At 39.3% G+C, this 19,127-nt stretch overlaps 1 long non-coding RNA gene across 8 annotated transcripts in view; it reads right to left on the reverse strand.

Annotated features, from left to right (window-relative positions):
- Nucleotides 1-19,127, reverse strand: part of LOC102445745 (uncharacterized) — a 142,155-nt gene that overhangs the window by 12,261 nt on the left and 110,767 nt on the right. For all 8 annotated transcript variants that reach the window (XR_012897831.2, XR_016347925.1, XR_012897834.2 and 5 more), the window contains one exon: nt 3,064-3,160. This is a non-coding gene — a long non-coding RNA (uncharacterized LOC102445745). The remainder of the gene's footprint in view (nt 1-3,063; nt 3,161-19,127) is intronic.

The following is a 19,127-nucleotide window of genomic DNA, read 5'->3' on the forward strand; positions in this document are numbered from 1 at the left end:
TATCAGTGTGCAATAGACTAATTTGAACAATCACTTTGGTTTATTACTTTATGGGTTTTAACATCCTTTTTAGAAGTACAATCATGAAACCATATTTATTTTGTTTTCTATCATTTCTTATGTAACACTAAATTCTAATCCAGGTAATAAAAACTGATACATATTAGAAGTTTGATGTCACAGTGAATTTATGAGAAACCAGTTAACTGAAATCACTTAACCAATGTGTGATATGTGACTCTATATACCCTAATGTTCTTACGTTAATTGAAGTCAATGCATCTCTTTGCATGTATGGGTGCTTTATCAGGTGACTAGTTAAAGTAATGTAGTTCTGCCCTGCAAAAGATCTTTGAGGGTCTGGCACCTTCTTTTTTCAAAGATTTGCTCCCTGAGTATATTCAGAATATGTGCTACCTGTAGCACGTCATGCGGATTGCTGCCACCACTTTATACTTCTGTTGGTCATGCTGAGCCAATATATTTAGGAGGGAGGAAACTGAATTCTGTTGCTTATTGTGGCCATTGATACAATTGTTAACTTGTTTCTAGTCAACAACATCTGTACACACCAAAGAAAAATAGTAGGTTTACACATTTGTAATTAAAAGTCTGCTTTAAACTTTGTTATTGGTCCCGATGATTAGGAAAGAAGTAATCCATCTTGCTTTTCAGTTCTGAGGCCAGGTCTACACTAGACCTGGAATGCTAGTTTAATGTACGCATTGTTTAATGTATGCAATACATAGCTGGAGTTGGCTTACCGTAAGACAAACTTGGTACCATCTTCACAGAGGGAGGCTGATTGGAACAAATACTCCCATCAGCTTTCCTTATTCCTTGCAACTATGAGGAGTACTGGTGTTGACCAGAGCCACTTTCAGCATTCAGTTTAGTGGGTCTTAACTAAACCCACTAAATCAAATGCCAGAAGATCACTCTCTAGTGCAACAAGTGAAGACATGGCCTGAGTGAAGTTTGCTAAATTAGCAACTGAAAAAAAAATGACTTATTCAATGAGGCTGCATCTAGACTGCCAAGTTTTTCCACAAAAGCAGCTGCTTTTGCGGGAAAACTTGCCAGCTGTCTGCACTGGCCACTTGAATTTGCACAAGAACACTGACGATCTAATGTAAGACTGTCAGTGTTCTTCCGCAAATACTATGTTGCTCCCGCTCGGGAAAAAGCCCTCTTGCGCAAATGCTTTTGCACAAGAGGGCCAGTGTAGACAGCTAAAAACTGTTTTGCGCAAAAAAAGCTCCGATGGTGAAAATGGCGATCGGGGCTTTCTTGCGCAAAACCACGTCTAGATTGGCACGGACGCTTTTCCGCCAAAAGTGCTTTTGCGCAAAAGTGTCCGTGCCAATCTAGATGCTCTTTTCTGCAAATGCTTTTAATGGAAAAACTTTTCTGTGAAAAGCATTTGCTGAAAATCATGCCAGTCTAGACGTAACCACAGTGTATTTGATATGAAATATCACTGAGAGACAAAGTGTAATCAAAGCCAATAATATCTTTTTTTTTCATTTGAAAAGAATTCTTTGAGAATTTGTACTAGATTTCACATATAGAGATTTTGCTTGCTTTTTCTTTGTCTGAACACCTCCTCACATATATCTATGCCAAAGAATTGTAGTGGCAGCACCCTTCAGTTATAAGCAGGGCCCAAGAACCTGAGGTTCTCCATTATTTTTTCTTAATCTCATGTTCAATATCTCAAGTCCTACTTCTCTTCATGTTAACAAGAAGCTTCATCTTATTTATATATCTTGTATGATTGCATTATCTATTGTTTTATTGGGCTTCATTCAACGCTCATTGAAGTTAATGGGAGTCCTTTCATTATCTTCAGTGGACATCGGATTAGGCCTGAAGTGTAGAGATACGCTAAAGTGACACTTCAAAAATGGTATTGTGCAGATTTATAGTTATCATCCCTTGGTAATGTTCCATAACAAATACACTCATTGTACAAGTTTGGTTTTTTGGGGTTTTTTTTGAAGTTGCTAATCTTTACATGCTTTACTTAGGCCATGTGTAGACAGCAACAAATTTCAAAATAAGCTACGCAATTTGCATAGCTCAAATTGCGTAGCTTGTTTTGAGATAAGGATAAGGTATAGATACACCCTCACAGCCCACTCAGCCTCATTAGCGTTGATGCTACAATTGACAGTTTTTTTCTCCCCCTCTCCCTTCTTTTTTGTTATAAATTTGAAGGGGCCTCCTTTTTTTCCCCATTTTTTATCTCAACTCATCGGAAGAGGTGGGTTTTGCCCATGAAAACTCATGATACTATACTATTCTAAGTAAGAAGGCATATTGCATGGGTTACTTGAGATTCCTGCAGCCATTCTTCTGCATCCTCACCATTCATTTTCTCGATTGTTGCATGAAGAGAAATGCACAGTTGAAAGTGGGGTAAACAGGTGCAGTTTATGTAATTAAAGCAAATGCTTTAGAAGTGCTATCTTGAGAAATCTTGTCTTATTCACTGTGTAAATTTCTAGTTTGCACAGCTTACAAGAGAACAACAGGGGAATTTTTGTAAATGGTTGCCAATCAGTATGGCAGTAATGGGCAGCTGGCAGGGGACCAGTGTTTGTGATATGCCTAATTGCAGTGCTGTTTTATTAATTATTATTATATATTCATAGATTTAAAATATGCACTTGCTCACTCCTTCCTGGTTTGTGCACATGGGTGTTGGCTACATGCAGGACTGGAAAGCAGTACCATTCCAAACTCCATGATTACAATACATTGGTGATAAAATTTAGCCTGAAATAATTAAAAGTTTTCATTTAATAATTTGCACATCAAGGAATATAATGTATTTAGATGAGGTGGTGCAAAGAGAGAACTTCTAAATTCATACACCTGATCAATCAATGACCTAGTGCGCATATATAGACAAGTTGCTAATATCTTTGTATTTGTTAGGACTGGTTAAAAATTTTCCATCAACACAAGCACACACACATGAAAGTGTCTGACTGAAGAAATTTTCATTTTTTTCCCCATGAAAAGTGAAACATTTGAAAAAAATAAATTTGAAAATACCTTTTAGGAGTTGTGTTTTGGGATTCAGATACTCCTATTAAACTTTGTAGGCTGGATGCCCCAGCTAAATTACCTCTCCTGTGATGCAGAGGAGTGGCTGAGGAAAAAAGATCATAGTTTACCATGAGTGACATAGTCCAACTGGTCAACCCACCCCATTGTAGAGAATTCATCATCTAAAGGTACCATCTACAAACTGAAAAAATTTGTTTTCAGATGAAAGTATATGGATTTTTTTTATTTAATTTTGTTTAAGTTGAAATTTTATGTGGGAAAAGAAACCCTGGCAGTTTATTCATCTGAAAAAAAAATAGATCCATGAGGCTGAATTAATATTTTCAAAGTCTTTTGACATCCTTCACTGAAAGGTGGTATACAAGTGCAAATATATTCTTTTAAAATATTTTCTGTTTAATGCATTGGAATAAAAGGATGAAGCTGATAAGAAATCTCTTTTTAGATGATATGGGTAAAAAAACCTCTAGTTCATTCTAAAAAAAAACCAAGCCATTTCCTGTGCTTGTTTAACATGAAAACCCTTCTTACTATAATTCTTCCAGTAATCACTCTAATTTGGAATAATTGATTTTGCTATTTTGAAAAATCTGAAATGAGTCAGTCTTGTTACAAATCAGTTAGTGGGAAAGTGCACTTAGTTATGTAATTGAACATGTCATGAATTTTTCAGCTAGATTTAGCACTGGGAGCTGCTCGTTCAGAGTTACCGTACTGCAATCTTTCAGGTCACTGATCTACAAACTGGAAATTCTTTAAGTGTCAAGAATTGGAGTTTGAGTAACTTTCCAATTATCTACAGCTATATACTTGGTGCAATGACAGACATGATCTTTATTCAGACCATATTAAGTAGTTCTGCTGTGCATGGGCATATGTTATACAGAGGTATGTACTCTGCATACCAGGTGAGTCACAAAGCGATGCTTCATATTGCAACCTTCCACAGAAACATAGAGGAAGAATTTGTAGAAATGCGTGTGTGTACATTAAGGAGAAATGTGAAGCAGCTCCAACACTATATTTACAGATGCAAAGATCTGAACTCTGGGCTCTGTCTACACTGGCAAGATTTTGCACAAAATCTTAACACTTGTCTACACTGGCTGCGAGTACTTTCACAAGAACACTGACGTTCTAATGTAGGAAATCAGTGCTTCTTGCACAAATACTCTGACACTCCCACTCAGGGATAAGCCCTCTTGCGCAACTATTCTTGTGCAAGTGGCCAGTGTAGACAGGCAATGTTAATTTCTTGCACAAGAAAGCCCAATGACTAAAATGGCCATCGGAGCTTTCTTGCGCAAAAGAGCATCTACACTGGCATGGATGCTTTTGCGCAAAAGCACATCTCTTGTGCAAAGGCACATGCCAGTGTAGATGCTCTCTTGCACAAATACTTTAACGCAAAAACTCTTGCATTAAAAGTATTTGCGCAAAATCATGCCAGTGTAGACGTAGCCAGAGATATGACTGAGTAGAAGCAGAGGTTTGCCTGTACCCCTTCCCAAAGTGTGGTCCCAATCCTTCAATCATTTTGATGTGCATGTACCTTTGTACCTGAGTTTCATTGATGGACATAAGAGTCTGGGTGTGAGGAACTAAGTCTAAACCACTAGATCAAGGTTCATAAGATTCTTTACCTGCAGCCTCTTTACATCCAATACATAAGCCTGGTTTTTAAGGTTCAAAGCTCAGAAAGACAAAAGTACAGTCGTTCTATATTTTAGCAAACAGTCCAACATCCAATGATGTATAAACCTAAAAATCTTCACAAGGAGTGCAAGAAAATTTCCCCCTTGGTTTGAATAAGCCCTCTAAGGTTTAAGTGCTACCTTGATCAGTTGGATTGTGCTGAAAGTAATACGTGACTATAGCCTTAAAGATTCCTAGAGGATTTTTTGGGAGTATTTCAGTATTTGAACTTCTGGTCTTTTGACAGTCATCAAGAAGTAGTGTATAAGTACAGACAGCATTAAAAATTTTATAAAACTTTTTGTACCTCAATAAAAAGTTTGGTCCAGTTTCGGTTTTAAAATGAGTAATTTATTTTTGTCAGTTTGTATTTTGCTTCTAAAATGGGTCATTATTACCTACTAAGAAATTTTATACCATGGGGGTCTGTAAACTACAGAAATCCTATATCACTTGCCAGACCACCAACTAGATACTGGGTTTAAAGTGTCCAAATGAGAGCAATGGGCATATACTTTGCGAATAAAATCAATTACAGTACTTTTTTCGATGGCATCTGGTACCTCCCGTGGATTTGCAATTCCAACTGGTCTCATTAGCATCCCTTTTCTGGAAGGGGATGCCAATGTAGACACAGCCATGGTGTTTACTGGAAGAAAAAAGGTTTAAATATCAGGGGGCATTAAGATGATACAGTAAAGCATATGATTTCTAATTGCTTTTAGCCTTTCTAAAACAAAATCTTATTAGCTAAATGAAACTCTCTTTGCAATGAACTGTTTTTCTCAATCACATTGTCAAACTTTTGCCTAAAGAGGGGAGAGGCAATGGTGAAAGGGTAAAATTCTATATCCTGTGCCATATTTTCTTTAGCTCATTTGTAGGATTGGGTCTAAATCAAATGTATGATACACTTACTAGCAATTGCACTACAGAAGTGTAGAAATTGTCAGGAAAGTTTACAACTCTAAATTGATGCAGAAATAGAAATGGAATCATTCTATTGGATATAATTATGGAGGATCGTCTTAATTCAAGTGTTATAACAGGACCAGAGGCAAAAAAATTATGGCAGAAGTTGACCAATTCAATGGAATAAGGTTTTAGCAGTAGGAACTAAAGATGAAAAGGTTTTAATGGAAATGTAGGATATAGCTATGTGGGAACTGGAATAAGTCAGCAGCCCCTAGGTGACATAAGGAATCATACTCTGGTAATTAGCCCATCTCACCAGTCCTACTATCAGAGGTACAGTTCTATTTTTAGTCCAACAGCTTGATCAGAGTAGTGGAAGTTATTCTGCATGAACTGTAACTTACATAATAAAAAAGATATGCAAAGCCCACTCAGACCTACTCCTTGTTCAGCCAAATCTCTAAGGGTATGTCTACACTGCATTCCTCTTCCGAGAGAGGAGTGCAAATGCAGACAAACGAAATTGCAAATGAAGTGCGGATTTAAATTTCCCATGCTTCATATGCATAATTGAATCCATTAAGCTTCATTTTATAAGGAGTAAGGGTAATTTCAAAAGAAGGTTTTTCTTTTGAACTAACTGTGTCTAGACAGCGTTTCTTTTTTCAAAATAGGGTATTTCGAAATAGTGCCCAGACGCGATTATGCAAATGACGTGGGGAAATTCAAATCCACGCTTCATTTTCAATTTCATTTGTCTGAATTTGCATTTCTCTCTCGAAAGAGGAATGTAGTGTAGACATGCCCTAAGACAATACACAGTAGTTTACATTTATAGGAGCTTATGCTACCTACTTCTTATTTATAGCACCTGAAAATAAGAACAGCAGTTTGCATGGCATGGTTATAGCCAATGTTACAAGGTATTTATGCGCTAAATGTTCAGATACCCATTTCATTTGTTGAAATAATTCAAATATATTTATAACACTGGTATTCCTTTCTTATTCAACAGTGACATTACAATTGATTCATCACTATTTTTAATCTCGCAGTTAACTGAAATTATTTTTGATCATGATATAACCCTAATAAAAATTAATTGGAAATTTAAAATTTAAAACCAAACCTAAATTTATATAGAGCATAAGCATATTGCCTTGGCTCCCAGAGAACAATGTGTTCATTATTATTTTAAAAAATGTGTATTATAATCTCCACCTACTCCAGGACCTCATGTAGGTATGTTAACCATTACAAGGAAGTTGAAGGTATTCCAAATCCCAAAATTACAAATCCAGGAAATTTCAGAAATAAACTTACACTCAAAGACATCTAAATATGGATGTAAAGGTATGAAAATGCACATTTAGGGTAACCACATCACCTTAACTCTGCCCTGCAGTTACAGCATGAGAAGAAAAGGAAAAAATTATCTATCTATCTATGTGCTAACGCATACTTAAAATTCTTTTTTTTTTTTTTTTTTTTTTACTTGAGGAACAAAGGAAAGGAATTTTTGGTTTAGGTACAAAGTATATTTTTACCTTTTACAAGTAAACGCTGAAAATGTTCTCTGATAAAGGCACTGACTCATATAAAAATGTATACTATAGGTTCCCTCACATTCATTCTTTTTAGGAAATCCACCTTAATAATAGATAGACAATAAATAGTTCATTCATATCCTGTGTGTTTACCCGCTGAACTACCCTCCTGTATGTGAGGTATCACAGTTCCCCTGTTAGATAAAAAAGTACTCTAATATTATTTAGGGATACAAGGATCTCCCAGTAAACTGAATGGCTCTTTTCCCCAAATCATTAATAAAGTAAGTAAGTGTCAACAAGCTATACAATGAGTAGTAGAAAGAAAAGCAAGGCCAAGACCCACAAAATCATTTACATGCATGAAAATCTTTGGTATCAGAGAAGGGGGAAAAGATGGTTTTGTTATGAAAAAAGAAACTTGCAGTATTCTCAGACAGAGGCAGTCTTTTCTGTTGACTTTCCACAAATAAGCAATTATTCAATAAATATGAACCGGACATCTGTCAACATTCTTTTTGTACTGACTATGAGGGATTAAGAGGGATTTTTAAAGTTTTATGTGAATTATTTCCAAGACATGGGTTAAATTATTGCCTAGTGTCTCATTAATGGGCTTTGAAAAAATTATATAGTACTAGTCGATGAGGCCCATCATTTACTGGCCAAAGTCATTTTGCACAGACGACACTTATAAGAAAGTTCAAGAAATTAAATATATGTAATAGAATTTATTAATGTGCTTGCAAAAGGTAAGTAAAAGAACAGTTTTAAATTTGCAGCATTTCAACTTCAAACATTATTCCTTTGATTGAACAATTACCATAGTACATTTGAATCAGAAACTCACAAAGCTTCCATTGCTCTTTCTGAAACTAATTTGAATGATTTTGTGATTTGTAACAGTAAACATTTTCTTTGAACTAAAATGACAGTTGAATAGGTGACTCATTTTTATTTTGTTAGCAAATATTGTTATGAACTCTAATCATAATAGTCATGACTTTTTTTCTAATGAAAAACAAAAATAATTAATTAAACATTCACCCAGCATATTCTGATGTAAAAAGTAGTGCATTCAGCTAATTTCAGTGGCAAGACAGTTTATGCAAAATTTGGTATCTGTAGGAAATCATGAAATATGTCTTTATTTTGCACAAACAAATCCACAAACAAATTCTTCAAAACATATAATAGGGTACGTCTAGACTACATGCCTCTGTCGCCAGAGGCATGTAGATTAGGCTACCAGACATAGTAAAACGAAGTGGCGATTTAAATAATCGCCACTTCATTTAAATTTACATGGCTGCCGCGCTGAGCCGACAAACAGCTGATCAGCTGTTTGTCGGCTCAGCACGATAGTCTGGATGCGCGGGTGTCGACATCAAAGGTATTTGTTGACCACCCAGGTAAACCTCATCCCAGGAGGCATACTTGGGTGGTCAACAAATACCTTTGATGTCGACACCCGCGCATCCAGACTATCGCTCTGAGCCGACAAACTGCATATCAGCTGTTTGTCGGCTCAGCGCGGCAGCCATTTAAATTTAAATGAAGCGGCAATTATTTAAATTGCCGCTTCATTTTACTATATCTGGTAGCCTAATCTACATGTCTCTGGCGACAGAGGCATGTAGTCTAGACGTACCCATAGATGTGTCAATAAATACAGTTTATTATGAAGGCCAAAAAAGTTGAGTATAATACATTAAGAAAATAATAGTGTAAGTCTAATGTATACACATAAAACCAGTTGGATTTATTGATATCCTATTACTTTTGGCTCTTGATATTTTAAAATAATATGATAATTGTACAATTATCATTGTAAAATGATAATTAATTACAAATACGTTAAAGCCATAACAAATCAGTAATGGTAGTTAAGGAGATAATGTCACATCTCTTTATAGTCTATTTCCTCTTCTGAAAAGTTCTATGGATATTAAAATGGATTAAACCAATAGGGTTGAATAGAAGCTATATTTAAAAATAACTATTGAGTTTAATAAATTAATATTCTTATCATAGAATTTAAGCCATGTTGAACATTTTTTAAACAGAATTATTTGTCTGCTATAGGATCATCCAGATTTTTTAAAAATTCTCCAAAGGTATTATTTTTCATTAAAGGACAAGATTATCTCTTGTCTTCTGTACCCATACAAAGGAGTAAGAAGGCATAAAATGAGCATAAGTAATGGTAAAGAATCTTCTTTGGAGTCACTATTGATCCTTCAAATCTGCATGAGTGAATGGTATGTAAACAGCAGTGAGGGATGGTCAAAGCTTTGACTTTTTCAATGTATTAGCCTGCAGAACTGAGCAATCATGTAGAGAAGCAATCTGCTCCCAAAGCAAAGGGATAGCATAGAACCATTGTGAGTTTTGTCATAATTGTTCCGCGTATGCTTCTGGGCAGTATTGACTTTTAGGGCACGCTCTGAAATGTGTATCATCCTTGTATATGTGTTCCTGCTGTTTAATACTTTTTTAAATACATGCACACACAATATGCACAAATACAAACACACGCAATACATTAAAAAGTAAGGAGAAAATTAAGGTTACAAAGTCAAACACTGTAAGCTGTGTGTATAGCCATCTTTTTTTTGTGAGTGATGGGTTGCTGGCTCATTTTCCAATGGCATGAGAAGCTCCAGTCCTCTGATGAAGTTCAGCGTTGCTGGAAATCAGCAGAGCCTCTCTCCCCTCTACTTGCTATCCTCAAAGAAGGCAAGGGCAGAGCAAAAAGAGCTCAACAGCTCTGTGCAACTATATTCCCACCTGTGGGCAACAGGGATAAGAAGAAGCATACTGACTATGCTTTTCAACATTCTATGCTTTGCAGCACCCGCTTGGGAAGGAGGTGGAGGGGATGACATACCCTTGGAGATGTCCCTTCCGCCATTAGTCTGCCTTGTTGAGGGCAGTGAAGAACTCCAGGAAAACCAGAGGTGAGGCTGGAATAGGCTGACTTGAAGATGGGCTGAATCTTAGGACATGAAGGAAAGGCATCACAAGGGCCATGGCCTAACAACTTTTTGCCCAGCCAAACCTGATTCATGCTCAAAAGCTTCAGAGGGGTGGCCGAGATAGTCTGTAACTGGAAAAACTAAAAAACAACAAATAATCTAGTAGCACCGTAAAGACTAACAAAACACTTAGATGGTATCACGAGCTTTTGTAGGCACAGTGATTCCACTAGCTAAGTTGCCAAACCACTCGCTCAAATTTGGCCTGAGTGCCACTCTATCACTTGAATTTGATGTCAGCGCTATCATAATGGAGGGGAAGCCAGGACAAGTTTGAGTGAGTGGCATTGGAACAGTCTGAATACCGTGCTCTCAAAACTGGAGGAGGTAGGTTTAGGGGCTCATAGGATAGGGAGGTTAGGAGGGGCAGGGGCAAATATGACCCCCACACATGCATATGAAATAGCTCTTCTCACCACCCGGGCTGAGCTGATGAGGGAGCTCACGGATAGAATTAGTTTTTCAGGTATCTAAAAGGGTGTCATAAAGAGGAGGGAGAAAACTTGTTCATCTTGGCCTCTGAGGATAGAACAAGAAGCAATGAGCTTAAACTGCAGCAAGGGAGGTTTAGGTTGGACATTAGGAAAAAGTTTCTAACTTTCAGGGTAGTCAAACACTGGAATAAATTGCCCAGGGAGGTTGTGGAATCTCCATCTCTGGAGATATTTAAGAGTAGATTAGATAAATGTCTATCAGGGATGGTCTAGACAGTACTAGACTGGTCCTGGAATGAGGGCAGGTGACTGGACTCGATGACCTCTCGAGGTCCCTTCCAGTCCTAGTATTCTATTATTCTATGATTTTATGAACTGTTGGGTGAGATATTCATAGATATAGGGACAGAACTATTTTCCCGAGATCTATGCCTCCTCATCATGAAGTCTCTTGCTTCACCATGCCATCTGTAGTTAAACATATATGTTTAAGGCCAGGTCTACACTAAAAAGGAAAGTTGAATCATGATACACAACTCCATCTATGTTAAATACACAGATGGAGTCGATGAACCTTGATTTGCGTTTCCCTGCTATCCTCCCATCAGGAGGCTGATGGGAGAAAATGCTTCCATTGGCTTCCCTTACTCCTTGCAGGAGCATGAGTAATGGTCGCTAATGAGGGCGCCCTCTGAGTTTGATTTAGTGGGTCTTAACTAGACTCACTAAATTGAACTTCGGAAGATTGATTGTTGCAGCATTGATCTTCCACTGAGTGATGACATGATCTTACATTGCAGCCAATATATAATTAATTTGTATGTATATTTAGGGCCTTCTAAACCCATTGTAGCCTCTGAGTCTATTCATTGATATCAATAGGCTTTGGCTCAGGCTCATATGGTATAATAAACAGTATTTATAGTATGAGTTTATATGATCTAAAGTGGAGTTTTGAAACCACTGCTTTTTTAGAATATTTTTCTATACCTTTGTTTAGTCTTTACCCCAAAATTATTTGGCTGATTTGGAGATATAACTTCTGATTATGATAAGTATGTGGGTTAATCAAGCATTTTGTGGAAATCCTGAACTCATGTTAAACAAAAATATAAAAATGAAATTGCCAAGAATGGAAAATTTTATAGCATCACAAGATAGATTATTGCTTCATAACATCTAGAAGGATGAGGCCAATAGTGGACAACTGATTATTTATGTTTATATAACCTACAGGAAAAGATCCATCTCGTTGAAGTTATTGTTTAAATTTTGAGACATCTATCTATCTATCTATCTATGTAACCCTTGTGAATTGATGATGAATGTCTGCATTTTTAAATTTGTGTTATTTACCACACATTAGGATCTAGAAGTTATATTGAACTCTGTGACGTGTTTTTTACCATGTAGGTTAAGTGGCATTAAGCAAACATCTGCTTGTGAAATATTGTTCAAATAGCCAAATATTTTTTTGAACTATGTCACTGGTGGAACATTTGTCTTTGATTTTTCAAATGTTGTTGTACATCATTAGCAAGGCAAGCACCACTGTTATTATCATGATGGTTCTGTAGAAAAAGGATTTCTGGATTTAACAATCCCACATGAAAGTGCAAAATTTCAGCTGCTTTCATTTGTGCTGTAGTTTCTGTTTGGCTGTACAGTCAGCCTAAGTCAAAAGTTTTCATCATAATATTTGAAGTTTATATTTGCTTATGTGCTTTAAATATGATTTTCTTTAAATTTGCTCCTCTTTCTTTTCAAAGGATTTTAAAGTTCTTATAAAGAGCATTATAATATACAATTGACATATATAGCATGGACACATCTCCTGCTATTATGGTTTTTACACCACAGAAGTTTAAATTCTATGTGGAGATTTCTTTGCTGTTATAAACTGATTCACCTTCACTGAAATCAGAATATGGCCCTATGCATCATAATATACAACTCCACTGTGTATACTTTATTATCCAAAGATATTGTTTGCTATTATTGCTCATAACTCATAACCTGTTATGATGCAAATGGTGAATGTAATCAATGAATTTTAGCTTAAAGAAATATAATTAATTCTTAACAGCTTGTCTAAGAAACCATTTTCATCCATTTAGGTCATCAAAAATAATTAACATTCTCCAAAAAATCTTTTTGGTTGGTTGTTTTTTTTAGGTCTGTCTCAGTTACATCCTTTGATACTTATAGCAATTGCTTATACTGGTTTTTTTAGGTTATGGTGGTCTCAATTTTTCTCAATATGCTATGTTTTTGGTTATGCCTTCTCAATTACTTAGACTCCAGACAGAAAATATATACACGAATTTCAGTATAAATTGCCTTGGTTTTGCCTGAGTAAAGTTTTGCTGTAACTCGCATCCGCAGCCCCATTCCAATATAGAAAGGATCAGGCTTCTAGGTTAATAGGAGGCAAACTGGTAAAATTGTTCAGATTGCAAAGAATCACATTCATTTTTCAAGGTGGAGAATAGGAAAATTAACTGAGGGTTTCTAAAAGTGAATGGGATTTGATCCTAGAAAGCTTTGCATGATTCTTAGGATTGCTGATATCACTACTTCTGTGATGGTATGACAGGTTGAACCTCTCTCAATCAGCACTCCCTGGTCTGGCAAACTATACGGTCTGGTGAGCGTTTTGAGCAGGGGGTGCAGCCCTGCAATATATATATTTTTCAAAGTATTTTAGTACAGGCAGTCCCCGGGTTACGTACAAGATAGGGACTATAGGTTTGTTCTTAAGTTGAATTTGTATGTAAGTCGGAACTGGCTCCAGATTCAGCTGCTGCCACTGAAACTGACCAGGGGCTGACTACAGGAAGCCAGAGGCAGAGTTGCTCTGCCCCCAGCTTCCTGGAATCAGCCTGATCAGTTTCAACAGCTGCTGAATCTGGAGCCTGGGACAGAACAGCTGGGGCGCTGCCCGGTAGGTTCCCACAGGACCAACCCGGCAGCACCCCAGCTGCTCTACCCGAGGTGTCCCACAACAAAAGCCTGGTCTTCTGGGGGGGGCACACTAGCTGCACCCCCTCCCCCCTCAGCAGACCAGGGGGACAGGAGCAAAGCCGCCCAGGTGGCGGGGGTCCCGCTGCCTGGGCGGCTTTGCTCCTGGGCAAACGAGCAAAGCCGCCCAGGTGGCGGCTTTGCTCGGGTGTCCCTGGTCTGCTGGGGGGATCCAGCAGCTTTGCTGGACCCCCCCCCCCAGCAGACCAGGGAGACTGGGAGAAGCTTTTCTCGCCCCGGAGGACGCGGGTGGCGACCCGCCGCCCGTGAGCTCCGGGGCGAGAAAAGCCCCGTTCGTAAGTGCGTATACGACGTAAGTCAGATCCGCGTAAGTCGGGGACTGCCTGTAACTATTTTTAACATTCTGAACAAAAATATAGATTTTTTTCTCTTGATCAAGCCTGCTGACTGTGTTGATGAACAACATAATCTACTATATATGGCTACGTCTAGACTGCAAGCTTCTTTCGAAAGAAATTTTTTGGGGAGAGATTTTCCAAAAGAACTTCTTTCGAAAGAGAGCATCTACACACAAAAGCACATCAAAAAAGCGATTTGCTTTTTTGAAAGATAGCGTCCAGACTGATTGGACGCTCTCTCATATAAAAGGCCACCCAGAACCACTTCAGCCAGGGCTTTAAGTCACCAGTTGCTTTCGAGTACTGGTGCTAGAGCCTTGCAGAGACACGTACTAAAATGGACACACACACACCCCGCCAGACAGCCGTTTCTGAGCTTCTGCTGCATGCTTGCTACCTCTTCGAGGGATAGCAAAGCTCTTTCAGTGCCTGCTGTGGTTGCCCCACTTTTTTGGATGCCACAGCTTTTCTATTGGTGCCAAGGAGCCAGAGCTGCCTCTGGGCATGCGATGGCCCCACAAGGCCATGTTTCAGTTTTTGCAGCACTTTGTGCCAGCTGTCTTTCTGGGTCTGCATGAGCTTGACCCCAAGCTCATTTTTGGGAACCTCTCCCTGGGTGCGGGAGCTACACTCTGGCAACAACACCCCACAGTGGAGAGGCATTTCTGGAGGCTCTATACCAGTTCAGATTGGTGGGTCGGTCTTGTCATGGATCATTGGGACAATGAGAAGTGGCTCCAAAACTTCCGCATGCGGAAGGCCACCTTTTTGGAACCATATGCCTGGATTGCCACCACCATCCAGAGACGCGACACCCACCTGCAGCCTGCCATCCCCCTGGAGAAGCAGGAGCTCGCCACCCCAGACAGCTACTGGTCAGTGGGCAACTAGTTTGGTGTGGGGAAGTCCACCGTTGGGGCCCTCTTCATGGAGATAAATCACTCTGGGGCTGCATTCGCTGCAGGTGGGGGGAGTCCTGGAAAAGTGGGTCCCTAGAGAAAGGGGGTTTGGGAACTATGGGTGTGAAGGGTTGTGCTGGTCTGTCCTCACACAGCCCTGCTTCTGGGGGGGTGGCCTCACAGAGGTTAGCTCCTGGGGTGTTTGGGCGAGGGGAGTGGAGAAGAGGGGGACGGCAACCTCTCAATGGTTCAGACGCTCCCTCTCTCATTCTCTCTTTTGTGCATTTGTTTGTCTCCTTCTGCAGGTTGAGAGGGCCACCAACTCGCTCCTGCTGTGGAGGGTCATCCACCTGGGAGACCTAGACCAAATCATGGCCAGATTTGCTGCTCTGGGGTTCCTGAACTATGCTACAGCCATAGATGGGACCAACATACCAATCCATGCACTGGAGCATCAAGCAGCCCAGTATATTAATCAGAGGGCTAATTCTCCATGGTGCTACAGGCCTTGGTCAACCACCATGGATACTTCAGAGACATTTTAGTCTGGTGGTCGGGCAGCGCACATGATGCCCATGTATTTTGGAGCTCTAGATTGTATGGGAAGCTGGAAGTGGGCACATTTTTCCCCCACCGTGAACTAGCAGTAGGGGATATGCAGATACCATTGTGTATTGTGGGGTTGTGGCTTACTCCTGATGCTTATGGAGCCTTATACATTGCGGAGAGGAAGGGGGAGGCCTTCCTCCCAGGGTGGGGGGGGGCAGATGACAGCTGCGAGGAGCCTTCAAGAATCCGTGGACAGCTGCCATCCACCAGGCCCATCAGGCCAGGATGCGCATCCAGGAGGCCTTGAGGGAGAGGCTCTCTCAAGGACCCCAGTAAGTCTCCCCGGTGCCTCCCCAACAGGCAGGCTTCTTCCTCGTAGAAAGAGAAGTACCGCTGTCAGAAAAATCCCTATGTTCTTTTGATTTACTTTCAAGAATGTGATTGCAGTGTGGACGTAACTCAAATTTGGTCAGAAAAATGGCTGTTTTTCCAACAAAACTCTGTAGTAGACATACCCTAAGGCTGTGTCTACATTGGTATCCCTTTCCGGAAAAGGGATGCTAATGAGACACTTCCGAATTGCAAATACGCGGGGGATTTAAATATCCCCCACGGCATTTGAATTTACATGGCTGCCGCTTTTTTCCAGCTCGGGGTTTTTGCTGGAGAAAAGCACCAGTCTAGACGCGATTTTCCAGAAAATAAGCCCTTTTCTGGAGGATCCCTTATTCCTACTTGAAAGGGATCCTCTGGAAAAGTAGGACTAAGGGATCTTCCGGAAAAGGGCTTATTTTCTGGAGAATCGCGTCTACACTGGCACTTTTCTCCGGCAAAAACCCCGAGCCGGAAAAAAGCGGCAGCCATGTAAATGCAAATGCCGCGGGGGATATTTAAATCCTCCGCGGATTTGCAATTCCGAAGTGTCTCATTAGCATCCCTTTTCCGGAAGGGGATGCCAATGTAGACACAGCCTAAGTGAGTTTGTCTGTCTTTCTGTCTATAAGGGCTTGTCTAGACTATGCTGAAGTTTCGATCTCACTTTTGAAAGTGGAGTTTTCGAAAGTGAAAGTTGTCAGGATGCAGGTTTTTCAGCAGCCCCCCCCCCTTTTCCGAAAAGCAGCGTAAACCTCATTTTTTAGGAAGTGAGATCGGAAGAAGATATACAAATTCTGCAGGATATCCTCTTTCAAAACTTCAGCGTAGTCTAGACATAGCCTTAGTTCAAGAACTCCTCCTAAACGGCAAGAGCTAGGACCACCAAACTGAGTATACAACTTCCTCTTATAATACCTTAAAGCAAGGTCAGAGTTTGGTTGTGCCAGGGAAACAGAATGTGCTTGGAATGGGATAACTTCTCATAAAATCAAACAGAAAAAAAAAGACAATCACCGGGCAGCTGAAAGGGATTGGCTGGGGAAAACCTCCACATCCAGGACTGCCCCATTCCGATGCCTCTAACCCCCAAACACCCATTAGGGAATGCAGGGGGATGAGGCTGAGGTTCCCCCCCCCCCAGATTGATATGGGGACATTTCTGGTGGGCCCCTTCATCGGGGGTGAGGGGAAAATGCACAGTTTGCTGCATTCTTCACTCTGACAGGGCAGTGCAGGTGCCAGATGAGCTGTGCGCTTTGCTTCTTGACATTAACGGGGAAGAGCAAGCTGCCCTGGTATGAATCTTGGAGGGAGCTTCATTACCCCATCCTTCCCAACACCTTCACGCTCCTGCCCAAACTCAAAGGACACCCCCATTGCCGTTGGTACTCCTGCTTCTCATAAGAAGCTGATGCAGGCATTTACTCCCTTCGGCTTCCCATTGTATGGACGTTGCAAAAACTCAATGTAAGATACAACGACTCCAGCTACATAATTTACACAGATGGGGTTCAATATCTTACTTTAACCATCCAATGAAGTGTAGACCAGGACTGACAATCTTGCCATTGGCTTTGATAAGCTAGGGATCAAACCCTCATTGTTGTTTACATTCTCTATACTTTCATTATTTTAATTCATTGCAGTGATACATATTCTTACATACTCTTGCAGTGGTATATGCCTTTTGGAAGCTTATCCTGCATTTTTATATTTCATACTAACAAGGAAGACCCAGGAGAAGACTAACTCCTAACAGTAATAGCAACATAATATAAGTACTGCTCTTTTATTGTGATTCAACAGAAAGGAAATAAATGGTATTAAAAATAAAGTCTTATTCATTTATGGGTAAGTGAAAATGTATTCCAGGGCTTATATGCAGCAGCACTTCACTTTAAAAATGTGATTAAAAAATAACGATGGTATGGTCTAATAGGAGACATTAGAACTTCTGTAAAAAATGAATAGAACTATGGAGAAGTCAACTAAAAACATATTTAAAGGATTCTTTTAATCTAGTTTTTTCATTGAACTACCCAGGCCTACATTCAGACTTACGTTTTCTGATTCCCAAGCTACTACTGCATGAAGGTTCAGAAATAAAAAAAAAGAGAAGCAATTATTTGGAGGGCTTATATGAGATAACGAAATATCTTTTTCATAAAATAAAAGTTTTCCACGGATCATTTTTTATTTTGCTGTAGTTTTTCAATTTTTGTGTCAGGAATTTTGTGTCAGATGAAATATTCAGTTTCAGAAAATACAGAATGACGTTTCAGTTTGGGTCCCTTTGATAGTCAGTTGCATCCATGACAGTTGTTGTTAATTAAGCTGTTAATTGCTAGAGCAGTCAACATCATATAGGGTTCTATGCCTAGTGTGTCATTCTGGATCCTTAATTTTAACCATGATTTCATTCCCATTCCAATTTTTGCATTGGTGATTCATGGGAATTCTACTTCAGGTGCCTCATCCACCCCTATCCCTGAAATGTGCAAAGTTCCAGTCAACCCATTGAGGAGAACTGGGGCATGAATAAACTGCAGTTTCCGTGAGGCACTTTGTCTGCTCACGTGAATGAAGTTCAATCTTGAACTAATCAGAAATTAAATAAAAGTTTTTTCTAAACTTTTCATTCAATAAATAAATGAGTATTTAGGCTTCTCATTCTTATTCAGGAAATAAACAGGTGTAGACAAGTCAGACTTTCCCCACAATGAACTACACCCGTTTGTCACTTAAGTACTAGAAATAACTCTTATAATGCGGTGGATTAGGGGCTAATATGAAAAAAACAAACAAACCTATAATGCAATTTACAATAGTAAAATTTCTACAATTACAAAAATACTAACAACAATTATTTCAATAAATCATAATAATATTTCCTTAATTCTCTAACAAAGCTATTCTTTATAAAGGTGAGGAAACAATGTAAGGTAAAATAGACACTTTTCCCTACCTCAATTTGTCTGATTTTTGGAACCAGCCCTTTCCTCTGGATTGGTAGTTCATGAAATGAATTTTATATTCAGATTCTTCCCAAGACTATAACCAGATGTCCAAAATACAGAGAGAAATCTTTTCCACTTAGAAATGGAAACAGAAATGCCTAGAAATTAATGAGAACTCTGTTCTGAAAAGATTTTCATACTACAGTTGGTGGTCCGGGAATGATAATGGGCCCAGATGTAGACAGTACATTATGTGAATA

The sequence above is a fragment of the Pelodiscus sinensis genome, chromosome 1 (genome assembly GCF_052426305.1).
Source record: "Pelodiscus sinensis isolate ZL-2025 chromosome 1, ASM5242630v1, whole genome shotgun sequence".
NCBI lineage: Eukaryota > Metazoa > Chordata > Testudines > Trionychidae > Pelodiscus > Pelodiscus sinensis.